We start from the raw sequence: 26800 nt of genomic DNA on the forward strand, positions 1-26800 counted from the left end.
GAGTCACCCTTCTCCTTCTTTGGTAACAGTGATCCAGAAGAACCTATAGGCGAGCCTCCTGAGATATACGAAGATCCTATAATAGAAGAAGAGTTAGAGAACACTCCATCTGAAGCTATGGCTGACAATAGGGGAGAAGATGAGAGAATTGAAGGTGCCTTCCCCATCCGAGAGACCAATGAAGACATGAAAATGAAGAACATCAGCCCCTCCGCTTTACCTCACTTCCATGGACTGACTACTGAAGACCCTGATACCTTCCTGTTTGAGTTTGTCTTCCTTTGTCGAACCTATGACTATATCGAAGATGAGCAGAAACTGAAACTCTTCCCCTCTACCCTTAAGGATGCAGCATTGCGCTGGTTCATGGGCTTACCTGGGAACAGTATCACCACTTGGGCCCAGATGCAGCAAGCTTTCAATACCAAATACCGGGACTACTGTAGGTCCAAGGAAGCCAAGGGAGAAATCTTTCGGATGACCACGGGGAATGATGAGTCCTTAGAAGATTACAAGGAAAGGTTCCAACTTAGCTATGAACGGGCCAGGTGCACACTTGACCCTGAATCTCTCAAGTTGGTCCTGCTCTGAGGAGTCCCTGAAGACCTCTTAGATACCCTTCACATGCTAGCTGGAGGGGATATTTACCAACTACCTTATGAGGATATAAAGACTGTGTTTAGAAACCACTCTAGGGCAGCCCGGAAAAGAGGTAGAGGAAACCTCCTCTCAGCTAGTATTCCTTTCTCCAAACATGAGTTTGCAAATCAATTAGAGGACCTCAAGAGTGAGGTGAGACAGACCATTGCCATGCAACTTGATACATTCTGAATCCAGCAGAAGAAAGAGGAAGCTGAGAGGGCTTTGGCTATCTTCTGCCCTAGGTGTACAAGGAAGCACCCTAAGAACGAGTGCCCATTACATTCGATTGAGGTATGTTTTGTTTGTGAGGAGGACCACCCCACAAACCAATGTCCAACCTTACCTAGGCTGAAAGCCATGTACCAAGGGACAGAAGCGCCCACTGAACCTCTCTATTTCCTCAACCAAAGGAGGCCACATGGACCTAGACCTTACCAACAGGGGATGCAAGGGGCACCCCAAGCTTATTATAGCCCCAACCAATCGGCTCCTATGCCTTCCTGGGGTCCCCCTGCTCATCCTTCCTGGTCTGTGCCTCCTCCATGGTCTTACCCACCTCAGTACCATACTCAGCCCACTACTCATTCGTTTCACTCACATGCCCAGCCACAACCTCAATGGAATGCACCTCAACCGGGGTGGAGGCCCCAGTACAATACTCCTCCCGCCATTTTGCCTCCACCACCAGCTCAACCACAACCATTACCTCCTGCTCCTCCAAGGCAACCCCAAATGCCTGCTCAACCAAACCCGAACCCCAACAACCGACAGGCCCAGCAGGTATATACTGGGGAAACATCATGCCCTACCTATGCTGTGGAGATCCAGGAGATCAACCTGCGATCTGGAAAGACTCTTCCGGATCGCCAACCTCCTCCCCCAGAGGACGAGGAAGATAAACAGGAAAGTGAACCAAAAGCCATTCCACCCTTTCCTGAGAGACTAACGGCCACCACACAACCCAACCCAGAGGAGGATGAGCTTCTGGGAGAACTCAAACAGTTGTGTGTGAGAATACCACTTCTCCAAGCCATCAAAGATGTACCGATATACAACAAACTGGTTAAGGAAAAGTGTTTCAGACACCCAGGCAGGCGAAAAAGAGACGCTTCAACCATCAATGTCATAGGACAACTGTCTGATCTTATGTTGGGGCAAGTAATCTGCCCAAAGTATTTGGATCCTGGGAGTCCTGTAGTTGATGTCCACATTAATGGCACCATCATACCACACACATTGATTGATCTGGGGGCTGCCATTAATGTGATGACCAAAGATACCATGCTCAAACTCAACCTTCAGGGTTCCTTGAGAAAGACCTTGACAGTCCTGCAACTAGCAGATCGCTCCACCGTGACTCCCGAAGGGATTGTAGAGGATGTCCTGGTCTCTGTTGACTCTTGGGAGTACCCTGCAGACTTCTTGGTTCTGAAACCAAAGGCAAAGCTTACTAGATACCCCCTTATTTTGGGAAGGCCTTGGTTAGCCACTGCAGATGCTTACATAAGCTGTTGTGCAGGAAACATGACCATCAAAACTGGTCCTATGTCTAAGCAGCTAATCCTGTACCCTCCTGCCCAACCCTCATTAGAGCATGACTTACCACTTTGGTTGGAGGAAGGAGAAGAGGATGAGGTGTACTCAGCACCTTTGTGCACCCTAGACACCACTAGGGGAGGCCCCCCAACCGAGGATGATTTGATTGAGACCTTGATTCAGAATCCACCTCCCAGTGCATTGTCCTTAGAGGAATTGGTGGAGGATGCCCAAGCCAGCACCTTAGTGGACCTTTGTGTGACCAACCCAGTCGCTTCCAGAGTCAAAAATGTGGAGTTCGGCCCCGAGAGAACGTTAAAGATCAGCTCCTCTCTATCTCCTTCCCAGGAAAAGGAGCTGTGTAGTCTGTTGGCCAGTCATCTAGATGCTTTTGCTTGGAGCTATAAGGAGATGAAAGGAGTCCATCCTTCGGTCTGTACCCATCACATCTACATCAAAGAAGATTGTAAACCGGTTAGGCAACCCCAAAGGAGAATGAATCCAGCCCTTAAGGCTTCAAGGAAGAATTGCAAAAACTGTTGGATGCCGGATTCATTTACCCCATCTCGAATAGCGAATGGGTGTCCCCTCTGGTGTTGGTTCCCAAGAAAAAAGGGAAGTGGAGAATCTGTGTGGACTACCGAGAGCTGAACAAAGCCACCAAGAAATACCACTTTCCTCTACCCTTCATAGATCAAGTGTTGGATGGACTGGTAGGAAAGAAGTTTTTCTCTTTCCTAGATGGGTTTAGCGGGTATAATCAGATCCAAATCAGCCCGGAAGACCAAGATAAGACCACCTTCACTTGTCCTTGGGGTACCTTTGCTTACCGAGTTCTTCCCTTTGGGCTATGCAATGCTCCTGCCACCTTCCAGAGAGCCGTCTTGAGCATCTTTTCTGAGTTGGTCCATGATTCGGTGGAAATCTATATGGATGACTTCACTCCTTATGGGTCCAACTTCCAGGAAGCATTGTCCAACCTGGGAAAAGTCCTAACCAAGTGCATTGAGATGAACCTGTCCCTTAGTCCTGAAAAGTGTGAATTCTTGATGACTGAAGGGACCGTGCTAGGACATACCATTTCTCGCCAAGGGTTACAGGTGGATCCTAACAAAATTGCTCTCATCAAGAAGGTTCCACCTCCTCAGAAGGTAAGAGATGTTCGAAGTTTCTTAGGTTTAGCAGGGTATTATAGGAGATTCATTAAAGACTTCAGTAAGCTAGCCTCGCCATTGTTTAGCCTCTTGGAAAAAGATGTTGAGTTTAAATGAACTGACGATTGTCAGAAGGCTCTGAACGAATTAAAGGATAAGTTGGTGTCTGCCCCAATCTTGAGAGGTCCAAACTGGGCCCTACCTTTCCACATCCACACTGATGCTTCGAACAAAGCCATAGGGGCAGCCTTAGGACAAGTTGAACAAAAACTTCCATACGCCATATACTTTGTCAGCAAAAACTTATCCAAGGCAGAACTGAATTATACTGTAACTGAGAAAGAATTCTTGGCCGTGGTCCATGCACTGAACAAGTTCCGACATTATATCACTGGCTATCAAACATTTGTACATACTGATCATGCTGCAATTAGATATTTAATGAATAAACCAGATGTGAATGCTCGTATTATTAGATGGTTACTTTTGTTGCAACAGTTTGATTTGACTATCGTTGACAAACCAAGTAAAGAAAATGTTGTTGCTGACTTTTTGTCTAGATTGGATTTACCTGCAGGTGAGGATGGAACAGTGGATGACCAGATGCCAGATGAACATTTGTTTGCTATCTCAGTACTCTCTCCATGGTTTGCTGATATAGCAAACTACCTTGTCTCAGCACAGTTCCCTCCGCACCTATCCTCAAGGGAGAAGAGCAGGATCGTGAGGAAGAGTGCCTCATTCACTTGGATCGGGGGCAACCTGTTCAAGCTTGGCCCCGATCAGATCTTAAGGCGTTGTGTAAGGGAGGAGGAAGTCTTTGATATCCTCCTAACCTGTCATGACGGGCCTTGTGGAGGACATTTTGCAACCAAAAGGACTGCCTTCAAAGTCCTACAGGTAGGCTACTATTGGCCCACGCTTCATCAAGATGTCAAAAGGTATATCAGCCAGTGTGACCGATGCCAAAGGATGGGGAAACCGACTCCAAGGGACGAAATGCCTCTCCAACCTCAAGTGACTCTTGAGCCATTTGAGAAGTGGGGTATGGATTTTGTGGGTCCAATCAATCCTCCTTCGAGGCAAAGGTCTTACATCATTGTGTGCACAGACTACCTGACAAAGTGGGCAGAAACCAAGGCAATCAAAGCAGCGACAGAAGAAAAGGTGGCCGAGTTCTTAAGAGAAAGCATCTTCTACAAATTTGGCTACCCAAGAGAGCTAGTCACCGATCAAGGAAGCCAGTTCACCTCCAACTTAATTGAAGACCTACTTGCTCATCACAAAATCAAGCATAGGACTTCCACCCCCTATCATCCTCAAGCAAATGGGCAAGTGGAAGTCACCAATAGAGCATTGGAAGGGATCTTGACTAAGGTGGTGAGCAGTAGTAGAAAAGATTGGGCAGATCGCCTGGTTAAGGCCACGTGGGCTTACAACACCACTTGGAAGACCACAATCGGCTTCACACCTTATGAGCTGGTCTATGGGAAGAGAGCTTTGCTGTCAATTGAGTTCGAGTACAACACCTTGAGGATGGCAGCTCAGCTGGACCTGGATCTCAGCCATGCCCAACAAGGAAGGTTATTGCAGCTGAATGGATTGGACGAGCACCGAATGCAAGCCCTTCTTCACTTAGAAGTGGTTCAACTTCAGAGGAAGGTATGGCATGACTAACACCTCAATGACAAGCAATTTCAGCCGGGTGATTGGGCGTTGTTGTACGATTCCAGGCATAAGGATTTCAAGGGGAAGCTGAGAACCAGATGGCTGGGACCATATACAGTGGAAAAATGTAATGAGAATGGATCGGTTCTTATTCAGACCATTGATGAGGAGGCCATCCCCATGCTCGTCAATGGGCATCAACTAAATATCTACAGAAAACCTCTTTCAAGGCAAGAATTCATCAAAACTATGGAAAAATCAGTGCTGGTCATAGAGAAGGGTTTTGCCTCTGTTTTGGGCATACCCTGAACATCTCAAAAAAAAAAAAAAAAAAAAATGTATAATAAAGATCCTTGGGTGAAAACCTTTCTGAGGCTCCCAAGGCAGATGGTAGGGGTGAAAACCTCATTGAGGCGCCCCTGCTGTCTTTCTGAAAATGTTTGAAAAAAGACCCTTGGGTGAAAACCTCTCTGAGGCGCTCAAGGCAGATGGTAAGGGTGAAAACCTCATGGAGGCGCCCCTGCTGTCTTTCAAAAAAAAAAAAAAACAAACAAAGAAACAGGGAAAACAGGTTCAAGATTTGACAATTCATGCAGGTTGCAGGTATTCCATGCAGGAAAAGAGGCCCCTCAACTCAAGGACAAGGGTCCTACTATGCTACCAAGTGACCTCACCAGCACTCCCTCCAGAAATACTCATCTCTTCCAAGGTCTGGGCATGATTTGATCACAGGTTAGCCTTCCATAAGAAGCTACAGGACTTTCTACAGGAAGTTCTGTATTTCTACAGGAAACTTCCTGTAGAATCTTTGGACGGCCCAGGACCGACTGTGTGGAAGATTTGAAGCCCGAGGTCCAATACGGAGGCATGCAAGCCAATGTTTTTCTCCATCACCCACTGCTGTCGCCTCCTTCTACCACCCCTGTTGCCATGCAATGGAAATACCTGCACAGTCAAATCAGAACGTTGGATTCTCAAAAGAAACAATTCTCAAATGGAATAAAGGATGCAGAGGCCCCATGCGCTACTTATCAAAGCCATCCGAGGACCCTGCGACCGTGACCGTGATGCCACCGCCTCCACCATTTCGGCATGCACCCGAGGAGGAGAAACTGCTACAGGATATCTTATAGGAATCCCGTAGCAGTTCATCCAGCTAGAGCGTACACCATGAAGACACCTGCAACACATAGAGCGGGCACATGCACCATCCGCAGCCAGGTAATGAGTTTCGTAACCAGCAGTAGTCGGCAAGGAGGAACCCCCGTGCCTGTGCATGAAGCAGCAGCAAGCGGATCTGTCACCCTCATCCTGAAGCCTGAAAATAACGTCGCGGCCGCACAGGTAAGTGCCTCACCCTTTTTCGTCAAATTACATGAACAATGCTCTAAAATGTTTGCGAGTATGAAAATGAATGGGTTGAGCCAGTCGGGTAGCCATTCAACTGGCCACCACGACCAGTCCGATGGTCTCGTCAGATTCGGAAAGTGTTGGTCGTGTCAAGCAAAACAGGAAATGGACACGTGGGAAGCGTCCAGTCGGGGAGAAGCGACGATCTAACAGAAATGGCGGCAGTAGATATGCAGGGAATGATGCGGCAGTCAGGCAGACTTGCAGTGAAATGAATAGGTGACGTCGTCCAACGGTCCGGCAGGGACAGCTCACCCCCACGCCATGAGTTCCGCAGGGATTCAAATCCACCGGCTAGATCGTCACTCCACTCATTTATCATCAACCGCTTTGCAGTCGAGTAAGCATCCGAAATTCCCTGAAGCTTGTTACTCCGAGTCCTCAGCTTGTTCAAACGTATGGTGGTTGCACAGAAGGCCCAGAACCACTGACGTGCTCTCCAGAACCTGTGCGCGACTTCTACAGGAAGCTGCGCTACAAGAAGCTCGCCGCTACGGAGGAAATCAATCTATTCACGTCAAAGGTGGAGAATTGGAAGAGGTAAGCCTGAACCTGGTCCTCCCATGCAATTGGTTTGAAGGGTGGCGAAGTCGACGTCCTAAAAAATAGAACTACAGTCTGCGCATAAATTTGCAAGCGTCGTCTTCCTTCTGCATGAGAATTGTCGTCGTAGTATATGCGGGGTTTTCTACAGGATTTGGGTCGTAATTGAGCCCCTGTCAAGGCTCACCTGTAGATAGCCGAGAATTCACGGACCGTGTGCTTGACAGAGGCGTAATTCTGCGCTCTGTCTAAAGAAATCCCAAAGGCCCATCTTGTGAGACGCGCCAGCCACCTCCGGCTAACACAACAAGCTTTCACCATGCCGGGTGGGTTCATTAGGAAGGAACCGACGAACTCAAAGAAGCTACGAGAAAACCCTGAGGTGGTAGAACTGTTTTCTCGCGCACGATGGATGTCGTTCTGCGACAAGCTGCAGGGTTACGATGACGAGGTGGCAGAGGAATTCCTGCGAGCTTTGAAGCCAAAATCAAAAACGCTGGCCGTTGTCAATTTCAGGGGTTTGAATCTCAGACTCACCCCACAGTTCATCAGCAGAGTCACTGATCTCCCAATGGGGGTACCGTTGGATAAGGAGGAAAGAAAACTAGGCCAGAAGGCTAAAAAGGAGTTCTTTCTGCCGGAGGAGCAATTCTCAGAGGATAAGAACGGGGTTCGCAGAGCTAGCCTACAGCCTCTCTGGAGTGAGGTCAGCCTCCAAATTATGAAATATATCATGTGCGAAGGACGATTTAGCATCGTATATGGGTACCATTTCCGGCTGCTCACAGAACTTAGGCACCAAATGGACCTACCTTCAGAAAACAAGCTAAGTATTCCTTACTTCCTCCTGCAGTCCATGACTGAATGTGCCACCAAATTACGAGAGGGCACACCAGACCAGGTAGCCCATCATGGGCTCATTAAGCTCCTCGTGGAGGATGCACTCCACACATACACCGTCCCTCTCTTGTGGGAAGCCTTCCGAAATTTGACTAAGGATGGCGACATCAAAATGTTGACCGAGGAGCTCACCTCCTCCAGCAGCGAGGAGAAGGAACCAATACACACAGAGAAGAAAGGGAAAGGCCAAGAAACCACGGCCAAAGCACCGAAGAAAGAACAAAAGGGGAAACAAGAGAAACACCAGGTTGCCGAAAAAGAGGATGACAAACCCACATTGACACCCAGGGAGAAAAGGTTACAGAGTAGGGTGGAAAGGACTGAACAAGTCCATGTCAGTGAAGGCACCTCGAAAGCAGCCTCAGCAAAGTCAAAAGACAAAGCACCCTCAGCCAAACAGGCTAAAACGGTGCCACCTGTTTCTACAGGAAAGTCAAAAACGGCTTCTACAGGAAGCCAGAAATCAGCCGCTACAGGGCTTTCTACAGGAAGTCCTGAGAAAGGAAAACCAAAGGAGACGACAGCCAAAATCCTTGCAAGGGAGGTAGCAGCCGTGCTGGCCACCCTTAGTACCCCTCCCAAGTCGAGGGAAAAACGAAAGAGGGAGATCCATATGTATTTCAAAGCAAGGAGAAGTGTGAGGATCAAAACAGGCAAGCCTCGACCTCCATCCAGCAGCCCAATTACTATAGAAGACACCCCTACCTCGCCAAGGGAGAGGTCCCCCTCAAAAATATCAGTCACTTATGAGCGGGGGAGCCCGAAGACAACTGCTTGGAAGGAGAGAATGGACAGGTTGGCTTCAAAAACCCCGCTATAGGATGCTGAGGCCGTTCTATAGGAAACATTGGCCCGACTCAAGGAGACTGAGAGAATGGAGGGAGAGGCAGCCACATCACCACTTAGGGAAGACGGAGTAGAGCCACCAAGGGAATAAGAGGAAGAGCATATTCCGGAACCTAGTCCCCAGCCAAGCTTGAGCTCGTATTATAACTTTTTGGAGGCTGGAAAATTTATTCCACAAAAATTCACAGTGCCGCTTTTCTTTGCGTTGGAGGAAGAAAGAGTGAGAACCCACACGTGGATGAAGATAGCTAAATCTAAAGGAGTGGCAGATATAGGCCCCTTGGAGGAACAACTCAAGGAGGCACGAAGAGAATTAGCTATGGCCAAACACGTGGCAAACTGCCAGCGGGTATTCCTACAGGAAGAGAATGAGAAACTTAAACTGCAGCTACAGGAACTGAGGAAAGAAAGGGGCACATCATCAGGGGACACTACAGCAGAACCTCAAGGCAAAGAAGGACTGCAAGTTGGTCTTGGGGAGCTAACCTCGCATCTACAGGAAAGGGAACTGCAAGCACAAATCGAGATACAAGCTCTCAAATAGCAGTTGCAGCAAAAAGAGGCACAACTGGCCTGCATGGCCAGTTGGGCCATGGATGCTCTACAATGTAGACAACCGGCCAAATCTTATGGCCTATACCTACGGGACCAGTGGCTGCAATTCCAAATTAATGCATTGGCACAGAGGGGTATCTCCCAAATCCAAGACCCCCAGCAGTTCACAGAGTTATGCAATAGCAGTTCATCAGAGGACAAGGCCAAACTATTGGAGTTCTATCTCCATAATTTGGCCCTCCCTAATGTGACTTCATGGGATCCCAACACAGTTGTAGGAGATATGCAGTTAATGGCATTTGCCTCATGGTTGAACCATGAAGAAAAGAGAGCAGCAGAGGTCAAAGAGGTCATGAACCGAGAGTTACATGAGCCACTGCTGATTAGAGCAGAGCCAAGGGATCCCACTGCATTGATATCGGCCCACCAACACTTAGCCACCAACCCTCAAACTTTATTGAAATAAATGGATCAGCAGGCTCAGGCTATAGCACATTTCGAGGATATGGAGCGACTATTAGGGGACAACTGTGTTCATGCTTGCACCCGCCGATGGAAAACATTGTCCCACAGCCTCAAAATCAGAGAATATCACACTCCAACTCGAATGAGGGAAGCTCTAGCACGGGTGCCCCTCTACAAGAAGTCCATACAGAACCTCCAAGCCAGCTGGATTGGCCTCAAGCTAAGCCCACCTTTACTTTTAGGATTGATGGAAGGCAGCACAGAAAAAGAAGAGCATAAGCAGTGGGAAGAGGTGGAAAGGAAGGCTGGGTTCCATGCCAGTGAGGAGGATACCACTTCAGAAGCCTGGGATGTGAGAGTGGCGGTGAAAGCAATGAAGGACGAGGAGCTGGATTAGTTTCTCAGGGATGAGCAATCATTTTAGCTGGGGGGTGATGATGAGCACCAAATTTGGTAACATTTTGGGCTCATTTGGCCTAACTAGCCTTGCTCAATCCTTCATTTTTCATAACTTATGCATCATTTTTTAGTATGTTTATGTCATTTGTACGAATAAGGGCAGTCATTATTCCTAGGTGGCTAACATGTGCTCATTTCAGGTTTTTTGACACATGTTGGAGCAAAACCAAGCAGATAAGGGCTAGGAGACAGCCAAGATGGGGTTGAGGATTCATAGGAGGGTTGTCCACGACATTAAATGGCCTTCCTCGGGATCTTCACCCCCAACTCCGAGCTCCAACAGCCACCACAACCGGATCTAGAAGGCAGCCAAACGGATTTTGAGGAAGCAACTGTTCACTCCCAGTTTGGTCAGACAAGTCCCATATATTTAGGAGGCCAGCTTGGGGCCTCGTGATGTATAAATGATAAGGCTTCAGCCTTCGAAAAGGACTTTTGGAAAACTGTTGCACATTCTGCACTACGAGCTACCAACTCTGTTTTTGCTCTTTTGTAGCCATCATTGGCAGACCTTTTGACTTATGATTATTATTTTTTAATGAGAAGCAGTCAGATTTGATCCCAGCTCTGAGTTTCTAAAGGAGCCATAGCTCTCGGGGTTGGGCCCAACCTGAGAGCCTAGGGCCTCCTTCTTTTGTATTGATATCTTTCCTTCAGCAATATGGTTTTCTTTACATGCATTTGAAACACAGTTTGTTGAGTTAGATTTCGTGGTATGGTTAAGTAGGTCATTGTTAGTAGATAGAGTTGCTTCAGATGCTTAGAATAGAGTGAAGAGATTAGAATTGATAAAAGTTCCAGAAAAGGGTTGCCTGCACTCTCATTTTCACCTCTTTCTAGGGGCTGGACTTGCAGACAATGCTACCCACCAAAAACATTGGTTTGCGTACTCATGCAATCTTTGGTGCAATATTTTCATTTGTAGAAGTTATCCATGCGCTCAGACCTCTTGGAATGTTTCTTTGCTTCAGTACCATACATGGTTCTCTTTAGAAATAACGTTGTTGTTCATTGGTTTCATTAAACAGTTAGGAGAGATTAGTAATATTTTGATTATGTGCAGGACGTGGATGATTTGGTTCAGTTTACACTGTGCAGTGCAACTCCATCACTCTCTCGTCCTTCTAAGCTTCGTCCAGGCCAACTGCTCATCTCCAAATTAGACCCCTTGTCTCCCAACTACTCTACTGCCCACGTCATCCTACCGTTTTTGGCCTTCCATTCCCTCTGCCCTCTTTAAGACAAACTAGCTTTACACACCCTCTCATCACCTCATCTCTCTGTCACTAAGTCATTACAAACCCCTCTCCTACCTCCCTATCCATCCATGCAGCCTCTTCCACTCACCCATCATCCAAAATCCAATCGTAGAACATCCTGTAGAAATTCTGAAACATCCTGTAGAACCCCTGCAGACTTCCTGTAGAAACTTGTAAACGCGGTCTCTTGGCAGCCAAACTTTGTGAAACTCTCTGGAAGGATGTTAGGGACTCCTTAGACCCTCTCTGAACCTTCCCGACCTCTTCCAAGCATTTCTCCTCCATGATCCGCCTCTGCATAGGAAGAAGCCAGTTAAAAGCACATGCATGATAATTATAAATAACTTATTCAAAAATACAAAAAGATGTTTTCTTCAGGTAGAAGTTGTCTAGACACATGCATCTTACCTTCATAGAAGTAATGGCATCTCTTTCAGTAGTTTTCATTCCCATCTCTGCATCAGTAGGACTAGCTGGTAGAATTAGGGTTTGCTAGGGTTTGCATTTCTTGTTGGCTTTCAGTTCCTTTCTGCAAGTAGATTAGCTTCCTTTGAGTTAGCTTTCGTCCATCAGTTAAAAAGCTTCTTCTAAGAGCTCATAAAAGTTAGCTTGAGCCCCTAGCGGACTTTTGCCAGCTGACCAAGTGACAGCTGCGGCAAGAGCTAGTACTTGTGCATACAGCACCGTCGCTTCCAAGTTTGTTACGAACTACCGGGTTGATAAAATTAAAGAAGGAAGCTCCAGGAGTTGTAGCATTATTGCTACAATACTGGAGCCCACCACATAGTTGTACATGATAACAGGAGGCTTGCCTGGGGTGAAGATGGAGATAAAGGCTAGGATAACCTCATCCACATGCTCATATGAGGTATATCCTTATGATGCAAGAGAATATGGTAATTATCTGTCAACATAAGGTGGACCATCTGTGGGAGTATGGCAGTATTCTAGCCAGGTCTAATTTTACATAAAGTTCTAGCAAGTCACCAATAGACAGTGGAGTTTCATTTGGGTTGGGTTGGACCTGCAACATTTGGTTGATGGATTCTTCAATGATGGTGAATAACAGCTACTGGTTGGGGGCAACAATAGCCTTTGGCTAGGGATATAGTAGGCGTGACAAAAATGTATGATATCAGGGAATGGGTGCACTTCTCGGAATAAATACTTGGATAAAATGGATTCCCCAAGGTAGATGTCATCATTTTGGTTTAGGAATCTATCCTTACTCCAGCAGTGGAGCTTCAGGAGGTAGGCTGGTGAAGCAGTGTCCTTTATTTGAAAATCCCTATTTGATAATGGCAAATGGTCGATGTCTAGGTGAGGGGTTGACAGGAATCTCACGTCCAGAGAGGTTTTGGAAGCCATATTTAGAAATAGAGGTATGAATTAGGCTTGTCGTTGCTGCAGAAGTAAGGTTTGGAATCTCTGGTTCAGTGAGAGGATAATTACAGTTTGCAAAAGAAGGGCTTTGGGTATTCAATTGAATTACTCTTCAATTTAGACAAATATTAATTAATGCTTTAATTGGACTGTACACTTTTAAATTAATGAAAATGAGCGAAAAGGGTGAAATGGGGCTTCTCTTGCCTTTTAACTGGCAACAGTTACATTTGGCGCGGAATTTACAAATGAACAGTGGACAGTTTTTGGTCTTGGCTGGGAGGCGGTTTTTTGGGCCATCGCACCCCTTTTGGAGGGTAGGCAATATTTTTTTTGTGAGCACGCAATCTAGCCTGGGGCTACCACGTAGCAGAACAGTGCCCAGGCAAAACCGTGAATCTCGAGTGCTCTCGGGCTGCTAACGGTTGGACAGTGAATGTGCATGATATGGATGCGCACAGTCGGATTTGGGGGTGGGAGATCAGAGGACTATCACATGGTCAAGATGCACGGAGGGAATTGGGACCAGGATTTGCGGGGCTCGAGGTTTAATTACAAACAATTGTAATTAATTAATATAATAAAGCCAAGGTTTAATATAAGCCGCGGGTTTAATGGAGTGGGACCAAGGGTTATTGTGGCGGGGTCTTTTAACTACACCAAGGGTTGGTGGGTTAAAAGGCGTTTATCGGGGAAATATGAAACAGAGTGTTAATTAACTTATGCGGGGGGATAAAACTTAGGATAAGGGGGGTTTTATGGGTTTTGAAGGGAAATAGGTAAATTAATAAGGGGGATGGTAATATTTGCAATGGGGAATGGGTTTCACACTAGGGAAAAGGGGTTTTGTGTAAGACGGTGAGTTTTGCAAGGTAATTTACTAGGGAAATGTGTGAAACCAAGGGGCAAGGATCAAAATGAAGGAAAAATGGTACTTAATAGGAAATGATGAAATAATGGGGAGATTAGTAAGTAAGTATGTGGGGGTGAAATGAAATGAGGGGAAATTAATCAAAGAAGCTTGTGAATATCTTTTCACTCTCATAAATGCTCCCGCACATGAAACATAGGATTAAGCATGATAAATGTGCTTTTGACTGAGCAACCTTGTACATTTGCAACCTTTCTTCTACCTACCCTTTATTTATCCTAACATTTTTTTCTTTGCTTTATTGGGTGCATTTGAACTTGCAGACCCTTTATTTCCTCTTCTTATGACAAGCAAACTATCTAATTCTAAACTTATAACTTCCAATGGCTCAGATTAAGCTGATGAGCACATTTTTATTCTCTACCTAACTACTGATCTGCCAAGGTTAAACAGTTTGGCTAGATCTTCATTTTCTATCTATCAACAAAAAATTTAAAACATGAATGAGTCAAGATTAAGCTGTTTGACCATAATGGATTGTGGCATTTCTAATAAGCTACACACAACCTTATTTTGCATAGTAAAGTAAAAAGTAGTGGCACTTGAATTTGCACACTTTCATGATCTGTTTTATTTCTTTTTGGGGTTCATATTTTTCACTTTTTTTTAAATCTTTTTTCTCTTTCTTTTTGTCAGTTGATTATTCTTTTGGGACATACCCTCTTTACATTTTTTAAGTTTTTAATATGGAAAACATTTTGCAGAAAGCAAAAGTATGTATAATATTACAAGGCTAACCATAGCCAATTCAAAATTATGAATCCTATTATTATAGGACCCTAACACGTCGTACTGCCACGTCATGCTAATGTCATCGCCACCATGTCTTTACTGGATCCAATAATACTCTGCCACGTGGCCCCCTGGAAGAGAGAGAAAAAGGCCCGCCTGCCCCTTGTTTTGCGTTGGTTTCCTTTGTTAAATGTTTTCGTCCCTCCCTGTGCTTTAACACTAACATATCAAAACTCACGATATCACAACATTTTAGAGTTGTCACCCCGCCAACGCGTCAATTCGCCGATTTGCGACATTGCTATGACCTCCGATGTGTGAGCCTGCCGATACAAGACCTCCGATATATCAGGCATCTGACATGAGAAGCTCCAATATGCCATGTTTCCCTAAGTGCGATCGTGGATCTGCGATTGCCATGGACCCCCGACTCCTGATATGTTGATGCCGCTCTAGACCTCTGATATGCCATGTTGCCTGGTCCTCTTATTTGCGATTTACGATATATTTGTGTTGTTGTGATCGCCAATCGTTGATTCACCCCTCCGATTTGCCTGATCACTAATCGCTAATCGACGAAATGCTTATGCTATTTGCATTGTACCTTGAAACCCCTGATCGCTGATTTGCAATATCGAGGATCATTGATCGTTGATTTCACCCCAAAACTCTGATTGCCTCATCACTGCCTTGGAACTCTGGTCGCTGATATCGGCAATCGTTGATCGCTAGTATACTATATCCTGCCATGCTGCCTAATCCTCCAATTTGCGATTTGTGATATGTTCCCAGACCTCCGATATGCTCTTCTCCCTTATTTCAGAGGCAACAAAACCCTTAAACTTCAACAAGCCATATCTTCTGATCCAGAAGTCCACTTTTGGGCCTCCACATACCGTTGGAAAGCTTATTCTGAGCACTATCTAATGGAGAGGTCTGATTTATCTTTGAGAAGTTCTGTGGCTTGGAAGGTGGCTTCATACCTCACTGTTTTTTTGCACCTTGGGCAACTGAAAACACATTTTTGCAGCCAAAGCTTCACCTCTTGTTGCTGGTGTAGGCTCCTTCTTGCTTTCCTTGTTGTTTGGACACTTCGTGGCATAGTGCCCAAATTCATGACAGTTGAAACTCTTGATTTTGGACGAGTCTTTCTTCTTTCCCTCCTGGCTAGAATTAGCCTCACCTTGGGATTTATTCCCCTTAACCTTCCTTCCTTTGTTGACTAATGAAAATTCCTATTCCTATTATTTGGATGAGGTCCCATCTGTATTATTCCACCTTATTTCCTCTTGTACCAAGTCAGACCATACACGTTCCCAACTTGGTAGTTTCTTCCTACCATTTATTGAATCTTGATAGCTATGCCAACTCTTGGGAAGGCCCAAGAGGGCTAGAGATACCAAGTCTTCTTCAGGGACATTAACACCGACCCCGCCAAGTTCATCACAACACTATGTAAACTTGCTCAAATATTGCGGAATTGTGTCATTCTTCTACATCTTGATACTTCAAAGATTGTCCTTAAGTGTCAGCTTCCTATGGTCACTACTATTCTCGAACATTTATGTCAGTGCTTTCCACATCATGAACAAATTCTCTTTTCCATGGAGATTCAAGACAATATGATCTCGTACTCCCTTCAATATGATTGTCCTCACTTTGGTCACATCTTTCTTCCACTGAGCAAGACTCTGGGCATCAGATGCTTGGGGTTTTGCTACATTTGCCTTGATGTATTCTAACAACCCATTGTCATCCAATAATGCCTCAATGTGGTCCTTCCATGCAACAAAGTTTGAGGTTCCTTCCAAGGCATATTCTAGCCTAAGTCCATTGAAATACATCTTCTTAGTCTTGAAGAAAACCTGCAACATTGATCTTCAAATTCAAGTCTCCTGCAATGACAACTTCGAAATCTTTGCTCTACAGTGGTTCCAACTCTGATACCATGTAGAAATTAATGTGTAGATTCAAAACTGCTCATGAAATTTACTAAATCACAAGACTTGAAGCTACTCTATTAATTTGTGGAAGTTAACTCACCATCTAGAACATAAATCATAGACATGCAAAAGGAAACATCACACATACACAAAGATTCATCTAAGGGAAAGCAACTGCTCAAAACCCCTTACTATCTATATTGCATTAATTAGAGAATATAGATGAAATACATATGCTCGCTCAAGCTTGAGCACACCCTGCAAGTGTATAGTATGTCCCTCTTATTAGCTGATTCTTGCCAATACTTAGCCAAATATTCAAGCCCTCCAATCTCTTAATTCCTTGCGATGTTCCTTGAGGAATTAGGCCCCTATTAATTAGGAAATTCCCTTGATTGGATTGTGCAATTTCTCTAGGTCCTTCCTTTGACTGCATGCACCACTTGTACACATTGGAATAGTCTACAACTAATAGTACACTGCCTTGGAATCTCCAGCTCAACTGGGTAACTCAAATTCTATGCATGCATGAGCTAATTTAGGTTGATTGATCAGTTAACTGGTTGATCCCTAAGTGTGGTTGAAGTTCCACTTCCACAACTTGACTTTCCACTAGTTCCTCCAACAGTTAGAATTAGTTTAACTTACCATAACTCAATTTAATTGAATTAAATTGCTACAACTGAAATTAACTTAACCTATGCTCCTAAAATTTAGGAACGCATTGCACACAACTGAATTTTGTGTCCCTAACTCAAATTAATTGAGCTATACTCCTATTTTTTAGGAATCAACTCAAGTAAATTGAAACTTGAATTGAGTGTTCTTAATTGAGTGACAAGAGCCATGTCACCTCAGTTAACTCCTCCAAGTTGTCTATTGATGTGGAATTTCGAATTTTCTCAATTTGATTCAGGAAAAAATCAAAATTGAGACTTTCTTGCTGCATTTTCAATAAGAATGAGAATATTGTTCAATATTTCATAATTGATGCTGTTGGGTCTTGAAAATGTCATTCATTTCCATTACACTTTCACTATTATGTCCATTATATCACCTCCACTTCACCTCCATTTCACTACTATGTCACTACATTCATCCCACTTTCATTATCATTGGGCCACATTTATGTTTTTCCAAACTTTATTAATTATTGGCCTTTTTAAGTGAATTTGTGGTTAAAAATTAGAAAATAATGTGCATGTGCTTATACCTAACAAGTGGGTTGAGATTGTTGACATGTGTAGGTCAAAGGAGGCTTCTAGAAGACCCTTATGTGGCACTCTAAGGCCAAATTCGAATTTGAGTGGAAAGAATCATGGGATCATGAGGATATGTGTCACATCTCCTAATTGTATTGAAACTCTAAGAAGACACGTGTCTTATCAGTTCCTATTTTGATTAGGACTCTAGAGGTAGAGGGAGAGATTCATGGACTCTCATTAATGAGATGGCTTCTCATCTTTTTGTATAAATAGGAGATCTCTCTCCTTCATTTGTTAGCTTGTTAGCTTGTTAGTCTTAGATTAGCTTGGAGTTTGTAGTTCTTCCTTGATGGCTTTGGAAAGCTTTAGAGAGCTTTGTTGTACTTTGTAACTTTGAAGAATTTGAATAAAGCTTTGATGTTTTCAACATGGAAGGAGATGTGAAGTAGATGTCATGGAGCACATTAGAATCTAAGGTAGAGTAGATTTTATTTTGTAATTTTTCTTTGATTTCATTATGTCATTTGATTGCTTTCAAGTTTGATAGATTAGAGTTTCCATTGATGCAATTTTAATTCATGCAAGTGTGTTCAACTAGTTGATTGTATATTAGTTTTTCTTTACATGTTTTTGCATCAAATAGTGACATGAGATTTGCCTCTCTACTGAACTTTTTCTTAAGATTTTCAATTTTAGTTATGCTTTGATTTTAGTCTTATTTATTTGCTGTTGTTAGTTAGTTTAGATATCAAATTCTTCATGTCATTTGACATTATCTCCAGAGCCATGGCTTAACCCTGAAAAGCTACTTGGCGAGCTATCGGATTATGAGTGAAGTGATTTGATTTTACTTTCATCTCTGCAATTAGATATCAGGTTCTTCATGTTATTGACGTATCTCTAGAGCCATGGCTTAACCCCGAAAAGCTACTTGGTGAGCTATCGGATTATAAGTGAAGTAACTTGATTTTAATTTCATTTGCAAGTAGGTAATTTAGATATCAGGTTCTTCATGTTATTGACGTTATCTCCAGATCCATGGCTTAACCCCGAAAAGCTACTTGGCGAGCTATCGGATTATAAGTGAAGTAACTTGATTTTACTTTCATTTGCAAGTAGGTAATTTAGATATCAGTTCTTCATGTTATTGACGTTATTTCCGGAGCCATGGCTTAACCCAGAAAAGCTACTTGGCGAGCTATCGGATTATAAGTGAAGTAAATTGATCTTCCTTCGTTAGTCTGCAATTTTTGGTTTGTTTGAGTGCAATAGTTTAGATTTTATTTCTATAATTAGATGGGCAGCAGAGACAATGATTTCATGATCAGTATTTCATCTTTTGTTTGATTTAAGTAGCTGCATATTTACACTTTTGTTCAAGTACTGATTTGATCAATAACATGTTTTGAAATCTTTTAAAGTGTTGAGTTTTGGAAGTTACCATAAGGAACATAAACCTTGTCTTGAAATCTACATCCATACTTGACCTTTAAAAGTATTCTTAAGACCTTAGAATAGGATTTCCATTTGCATTAAACACTTTAGGAAACCAACAAGAACAAAACCCCAAAAACAACATAAACTATAAAACAACGAAGTAAGAAAAAGGTTAACTAAGCACATATGGTGCACCACACTTCATCAGTTTACAATACCCGGATTGATAATTTATGTAGAGCAATTTAAGACGTTAAATTGGCTAGACAGATGCTATATTAGTTTATAGATATGTTAGTTTATAGAGTATGTGGAATGATGAACTAAACTAATGTGTAATGTGCTTGATTACTAGTGTAACTACTTTTATTACAAAATGTGGTATGCAAAAGTAATCTTTAAAATATGTCACTTGTAATGAATCCAAAATGCATGGTTTTATGAATTCAAGTGCACAAGCCCATTTGAGACTAAGGCTTATCATGTTTCTTTAAGTATGTATGACCATTACTAGGCTAGTAGCGGGATTGAATAACTGTATTGCATCCCTGAGTTGAAGTGAGAAGATTGGGAGGTTCTTTTGATTAGAGATATGAGAAGGGGGGTTTAAGGCCCTATTTGTGATGTTTTTGGTGTGTTTTTTAGGGATATGTTATAGATTTGTTGTTAAGGAGTTTGGGGACCCCATTTCCTCAATTTATAAGCCAAAATGCTAGCTTTCTTGTTTGTAGGTTTTGGCGTTTGAAATTGAGGTTTGCAGCTGAAAGGAGTGAGAAGAATCTCACATTTGCTGGGGTCAAGTTGTGGAGTTGGCCTTTAGCCATCTTTGGTTCCTTCTTGTGAGGATGTCTATTTAAGGGTAGAGCCTGAATGCCTCTAAATGTTGGTGATGACTTATGTGTCTTAGATGTTATTTGAGCATATTAATGCGTAGTTGTAGTCTTTTAAAATCCTTGGACGAACTGAGAAATCCCCTTTACTAGACCAATTATTTTTTAGAAAGATTTGGGAGTAAATTTGGAAATTTGGGGATTGAGGGATTTTAGCCCCAGCCCTTAATCACATGGGCCTATGGGCCTATGAATAAGAGCTTAACCATTAAGGGCTTAAGTATGGAGGACCACCAAACTGGCGTCAAGTCATTAGGACCATTTTCGAGATTCTTGGTGAACTAGTGAATTGGTACAATAGGACTTCGAATCCAAGACAGTCTTCTAATGCATCATGGTGGCTTAGTGGTTTGATGCCTAATTAACGATCTGTTAGTTGACAATTTCTTATTGTTTCTGTTAGTTGAAGTTCATCAATCACACCCGAAAAAAAGGGGGTGAATCTAGATTTTGTTAATGAATGAAGGTAGAAGGCCTAAGATCTGTCATGGGATGAGATTAGAGGTTTGATTTTGTCGAGGTCCAAATGTTGGCTTAAGGGGGCCTGACCCAGGTTCAATGTTTAATTAGCCAAACAAATCCCTACACTACTGGCCCTTTCAGCATCAGCCCGCGGAGCGCAGACTGAAGTCTCACCCGAAGTAGTATGGGGGGATGTTGGAACCAAGTTTTCGCACCCTGAGATGCTTGTGATATCATTTGATTCCCTCTAACCCTGCCTTCGTGCAGGTCACTTTGCTCTAAGGCTTGCAAGACGAGCCCTTTAGTCCGTCCTTCGATACCTTCACGAAAGGGTATGATCGACCTTTGCACAGCCCTAGCCTGCTGCTCAGGTACTTTTGTGCTACTATGGTAGTGTGTCGTGCAGATTCCCCAATCAATCTAAGTGACTTGCTTATCTTATCAAACAATTATAGTTAACACCGCGTAAACAGATATTCATAAATGCGTTCAATTATTCAATGTAATTGCATTCATTTGCACATCACATAAGCATAATAAAGGAAATTCATACATAACATATCAAGATGCATCAACAGAACAAAGCCACAGCAATTGTCGGATATTTCTCTTTATTAATATCTTCCAAGTGTTTACAAACTCTGTTCACCCTGCGCACACAGCTGCAGGGGTCCGCGCACTCAGCCGCGAACTTCTACACTAGGCCTCTACGCACTCAGCTACAGAGCCTCTACCTACGCTATGACCCAAGACTTAGACTTCTTACTTTAGAGCTATGACTCTCTTTCCTTGTATGTCTCTAAAACTACTTAGAGCTTAACTATTTTTATACAATCCCGTGGTCTGTAGACCATGGGTAGATCTCTTACAGCTGACTTTACTTTAAAAACCTAAGGGCGGACTACCCTTTATGACACATGACACCTTCGCGCTCTGTGACCACAAAATGCGGAGACTTTACAATTTTATTACAAAATTTGCCTCAAACATGGGCTTTTAGCCCCAAAACTGCCCTTGGGGGATCCCGCTCCCAACAGGCCCCCAACACAAACATCGTGACTCGCCCTTGAGTCACTTGGTAGGCGCAGATATATTTGCACGAAGCCTGTCCAGCTCAACCCGTATGACCGCAACCTCGACCGTGCACTGAGTTGCCGCCTACTTTGTGTCTTCCACTGTCTGCTCGATCACTGTTCCTACGTTGTCAGCCTGAAGCTTGTGTTGCATCACTTGCAGAGTCGCAATATTGCATTCAATATTTCATGTGACTACGTAATCTTCCTCTAGCCAGGGCTTTAGTCTCGCGTTCAGCACTGCTTCCTTGTGTAGCACTGCATCCACCTGTTCCTTTAGCTGCTTGGCATCTTGTAGCTTGGCTAGCCTCTGTGTCAGTGCGACGGTTCGCGCTGTGCCCTTAACCTCATCGTAGCTTTGTTGTAGCTTGCACACTTCCGTCTCTAGACTTTGTATATTGGGTTCCTCCTGCAAGCTTGTCAGGACCTCAAAGGACTGCTCAAACAACTGCGTGCAGTGTTCTACTGCACTCCCCACTACTGCTACTGCCTCTGTGACAACGATCACCCGCTGTTCCTTTGCTTCTGGCAGTGTTGAAGGTTGGGCCCTCAACTATAGCTCTGTAATTTGTAGGTTCAACTCTAACTGAACCCGCGCCATCTCAATCCAAGTGTCGTGCACCCCTGTGGCCAACTTGCGGATGCGCACCTCGACTGGCTCCTCCTCTGGAATGGAAAACTCTGGGACCATTCGGCATGCCTCCTCAATGACCTGCATAATCCTCTTACTCTGATTGGTTGCCTCGGTCTTTAACGGCGATGACAGCCTTTCTTTGTAGGGTCATCTGCTCGTTGTTGATCCATTATTCGCTGATCACCTAGAGGGTGCAGTGCTCTCGGGCCCTCAGTTTTGCAATTACTCCATCCTACAAGAGGTGGAGTGCTTCACGCGAAAATGCTGCCAGGTTTAATCCGACTCCCTTTAAGGCACTAACAATGGGCATGTCAGTCTCATTTTCTGTGGTCAGTGCTCCGTCCGACAGCACTATTGCATTAAAAGTTTTCGTGCAAAACATATCGGCAGCCTCTAAAGTGCCAATAGCCATGTTGGTAGACACCGTACCAACATGCAACGTGCGGGTCTACAACTCCTGCAACCCAGTCTAGATATCCCCTAGGATGATCTGTTGATGTTGTTCAAATTGTTGTAGGGCCTCTACAGTGACATCCCTGACTGTGTCACCGATATCATGTAAATCACCCTCTGTCAATGTGATAGGGTCCAGTGAGGTCTTGGTCGCCTTTGATTTCTTCCTGGACCCTCCCTTCTCCAGCTCTCTTGGGTGCTTAATGCGGGCGGACGTCTCCTGAGGGTCTGCGTCATGCTGTTTTGTTTCTTCCTCTTTTGTCTCAGGTGAAGGCAACCTCACGCCTTTGTCAGAGCCACACTCTGTTCCACCTGTCTACTTTCTTGCCCGCTCCGCCTAAGCCTTATCAGTGACCTCCTTTTTCCTTTTCTTGACCAGTTGTGCCCTCTTCAGCTTGGCCTCCTCCTTCTTCTTCTGTGCGGTAGACTTGCTTCTGTTAACTGCCAAGTCCGTGGTAGTGCGCCACTCTGCCAACCATTGATCAAGCATCGTATCGAGGGCGTCATCCGTGGCCAGATACGGCAAGTCATACCACTTCTATGTAGGGTCCTTCCACGCCCTGATGGAGATTGGATGGAAATTGGCTTTGAACTCGACATAGCCCTGCAAGTTGGCATATACCGTGGGTGACAATCGTGGCTTGCAATTGATGGCCATCCTCATGTTCATTTCCATCAAGATCCAAAAGATCTTGTTGTCTTGAACTCGCTTCACGTCCTTGGTCTCCCACAGCGAAGCGTACTTCGCTTCTTCAGGGAGGTCTGGCGTGATCGAAGGGAACTGGCTATCCTCTGGTAGCTCCCATGCTATCAACACAATCGACAGCAAGAGCCATGCGTAGTGGAACGTATTGCTAAGCTCTTGTGCTTCGTGGCAGTTCGCTAAGAACTCTCTGCAAAGGTAGTCCGACCAGTTAAATTGGACTCCTTCAGTGCACTACTGTGTGAGCGCAACGATAGGCACCGACACCTCATCAGCGCGACACTTCCTCATTACCTTCCCTGCGAGGATCTGTGTGGCTACCTTCACAGCGAGGTCACAGATGCTGGAGATAGCGTACCCACGCGACTTCTTCACCAACTTGAATTTTTCCTTCATTGACTCTGCGAGAGCCTGCTCACCACCCTTTCTGCCAAAGATCATGGCTAGATTCTCACCTGTATATGGAAGGTGCGTTATTCGGTGAATCAACCTATCTGTGATGGGTATCGGCTCCTCCAGCCATAGACACCCATCATGCACCAAGCACAACAGTTGCTTGATGACCAAAACTGTCACTGGGGTGTGGTTATAGTGCGACACCCAGAGCAGGTTGAGCAACCCTACCTTTTCTACTCCCTTGAGCCACCTCCACAGCTCCAAGGCAGTCATTCCTGTATTCGTATCTATGATGCGACGCATCAGCTACTCGGTCGCCAGGTGTGGGAACTTCTCATGGTCCGCCAAGTCCCAGTCTTCAAGCTTCAGTAGCGGCACTCATGCCAAGCGCGGACCGTTGAAAACAATTTCATCCGACAGCAGAGGGGTTTGCAGGGGAGTCTTACTCTCATCAATGTCCTTTGGGACCTTGGATTTAGGCTTGCATAGAGGAACATACTCCGACGATCGCGTAATAGGATCTGCACCCTCGGCTTCAAGCTCCTCCACTTCTGTTCCCACATCCTCATCGTCCATCAGGATGTCTTCGATATCTTCCTCCTCTGGTTCTAGGTTTATAGCCTTGCCTTTCTCTTGTGCAGTGGGCTTTGGTGGGTTTCTCCTTGGCGATGCGCGCACCGGTATGGCATGATGCTTTCCCTTCTTTTCCTTCATAGTTTCCTTAGTTGGGGTTGGCTTTGGTATTGGTGTTCTCAGTGATTTAGGGACCTCTGCCAATACTTCGGCCACTTTCGGAGCAACTACTTCTGTCTCTCTTTCCATTTCTTGTGCCGACTCCTCTACTACTTGTTCGGTATTTATAATCTCTACGGTTGCTGACATAACGCTTTCTAACAGTGCTCATGATGTCTCTGGCAAGTTCGCAAATGCGAGAGTCTTTTTGAAAGCCTCGAAGAACTCTCGGTCCATAGGTGTCTGAGAGCTCAACAACTCAATACTCGAAATGCCAAGTGTTTCTTGCTGGACAACCAATTGTAATTTATAGGGCATTTTGAATTCAAATCCGACCGTTCCCCCCAACATCAGTTCATTAATGCCAGATTGGCAGCAGATTTTCAAGGATCTGGGCCATAATTTTCATCTAAAATGTCAGTTGCCCACTCCATTTGGCCTTACTTCTATGGTCAAATCATGAACCTTGACTTTAATGGTCACTTTCTGGCCGACCTGTGCGATTTCTCCCTGGGTATCATAGCTCCCTCCGCGCTACCATGGACCCAGTGACACTTCCTTGCTTCGCACCATCCTCCAATCGCACGGCTCTCCAACCCCGGCAGTGTAGTTTATAGTCCCGCGCTTCCTTTCAGGTGCCTGGAGCGCTAAGGCTATGCTACCTTCATTTAGTCACATGGTCGAACCGCCGGTGTATGGCTTCAAGCGACTACCATTCACCTTTCCTAGGAAGGGTTCTCCTTTCAATTTGATCAGCTGTACCGCTCCTCCATCGGTAATCTCCTTAATGACATAAGGCCCTAACCAATGCATCCTGAACATCTCTATAAATTTATCAAACTTACTATCATATAACGAAACGAGATCATTTACCTTAAATGTGCGCAGCTTAATATGTCGATCATGCCATGCCTTTTCACGCTGCTTTTGGACATGTTGGTGAAATCCAACTAAAAATATTTCTTCCTCAAGTTCATCCAATTGTGCAAGCCTTTCTTCCAGGGCTCCACGATCCGTCATAACTGTGAGCGCTGCTACGCGCAAACTAGGCACAATATATTCCATAGGCATTACCGCTTTAACACCATAGACAAACCTAAAAGGGGTTTGTCTAGTCAACTTCTTGCATGTCGTTCGATAAGCCCACAGTACTGTAGGTATGCGTAGGTCTCAATCACTTTGCTGAGCATTACAAACCTTGGTCAGCGCGTTCTTGAGCACTTTATTGAATGCTTCCACCTTCCCGTTAGCCTGTGGGTGATAAGGCGTGCTCTTCTGGTGATATACATGAAATTCCTCCGTTAGCGCGCTGATAATCTAATTCAGGAAGTGCGTACCTCGATCACTCATCAAGATCTTTGGACAACCAAATCGCGTCAGTACGTGCTCAAAGAGGAACTTTTCAGTGGTCGCGCCTGTGCAATCCTTCACAGGCTATGCCTCCACCCAACAAGTAAAATACTCCATCGCGGTGATAATGTACCTTGCTCCCGTCTTTCCTTGGGGCTAAGTGGGTCCCACAAAATCTATCGCCCACTTCTCAAAGGGTTGCAACGTCATCTGTGGATTCAAAGGCATCTCATCCCTTCACGATGGTCTGTTAGTCCTTTGACACACATCAAACACCTTGCAATACGCTTTTGAGTCCTGATGGAGGGTTGGCCACCACAACCAGGCGCGTAGAATCTTCTGCGCAATTGCTCTTCCTGCATAATGTCCTCCTGCGCTACCCCCATAAGCATCGGCGAGGATGCTGCTTCTTTCGAACTCAAGTACATACCGTTACAATATCTCATCAGAGCCCATCTTATACAGATGCCCAGCAATGACAGAGAAATCTGTCGCGTGCACCACTAATTCCTTCTTCTACTGGACAGTGTATCCTTTCGGTGCAGTACCTGTCGTTAGGAAATGTATTATATCCTCAAAATGACCATCCGCGATGCGCACTACAAATAGTTGCACGTCAGGCAATCCCTCCTCCAAATTAGTGGGCTCTTCCCCTATTTCGATGCGCGACAGATGGTCTGGTCCCGCGTTCAGTTGTCTAGGCTTTACAATAACTTCAAAATCATATTCCTGGAATAATAAGATCCATCTACAGATTCTTCCGCCCCCCCCCCCTGCAAACATAAGCTTATTGACCAGGTACTTCAGCGCGGAATGATCTGTGTACATCTTAAAATGGCCTCCCAACAAGTAGTGCCTAAACTTCTGGAGCACATACACCATAGCTAACCCTTCGCATTCGGTGGTGGAATAGTTCTTCTCCGCTTTGGATAATCTTCGGCTTGCGAACGCAATAGGATGGTCCAAGCCTTCTCCACCAGCCTGTGTCATTACTGCTCCCAACACTATACATGACACATCGACATGTACATGAAACTCT

Source organism: Pinus tabuliformis, chromosome 9 (assembly GCF_031772625.1).
Source record: "Pinus tabuliformis cultivar Carrire ecotype Pingquan chromosome 9, CPIR1, whole genome shotgun sequence".
Classification (NCBI taxonomy): Eukaryota; Viridiplantae; Streptophyta; class Pinopsida; order Pinales; family Pinaceae; genus Pinus; species Pinus tabuliformis.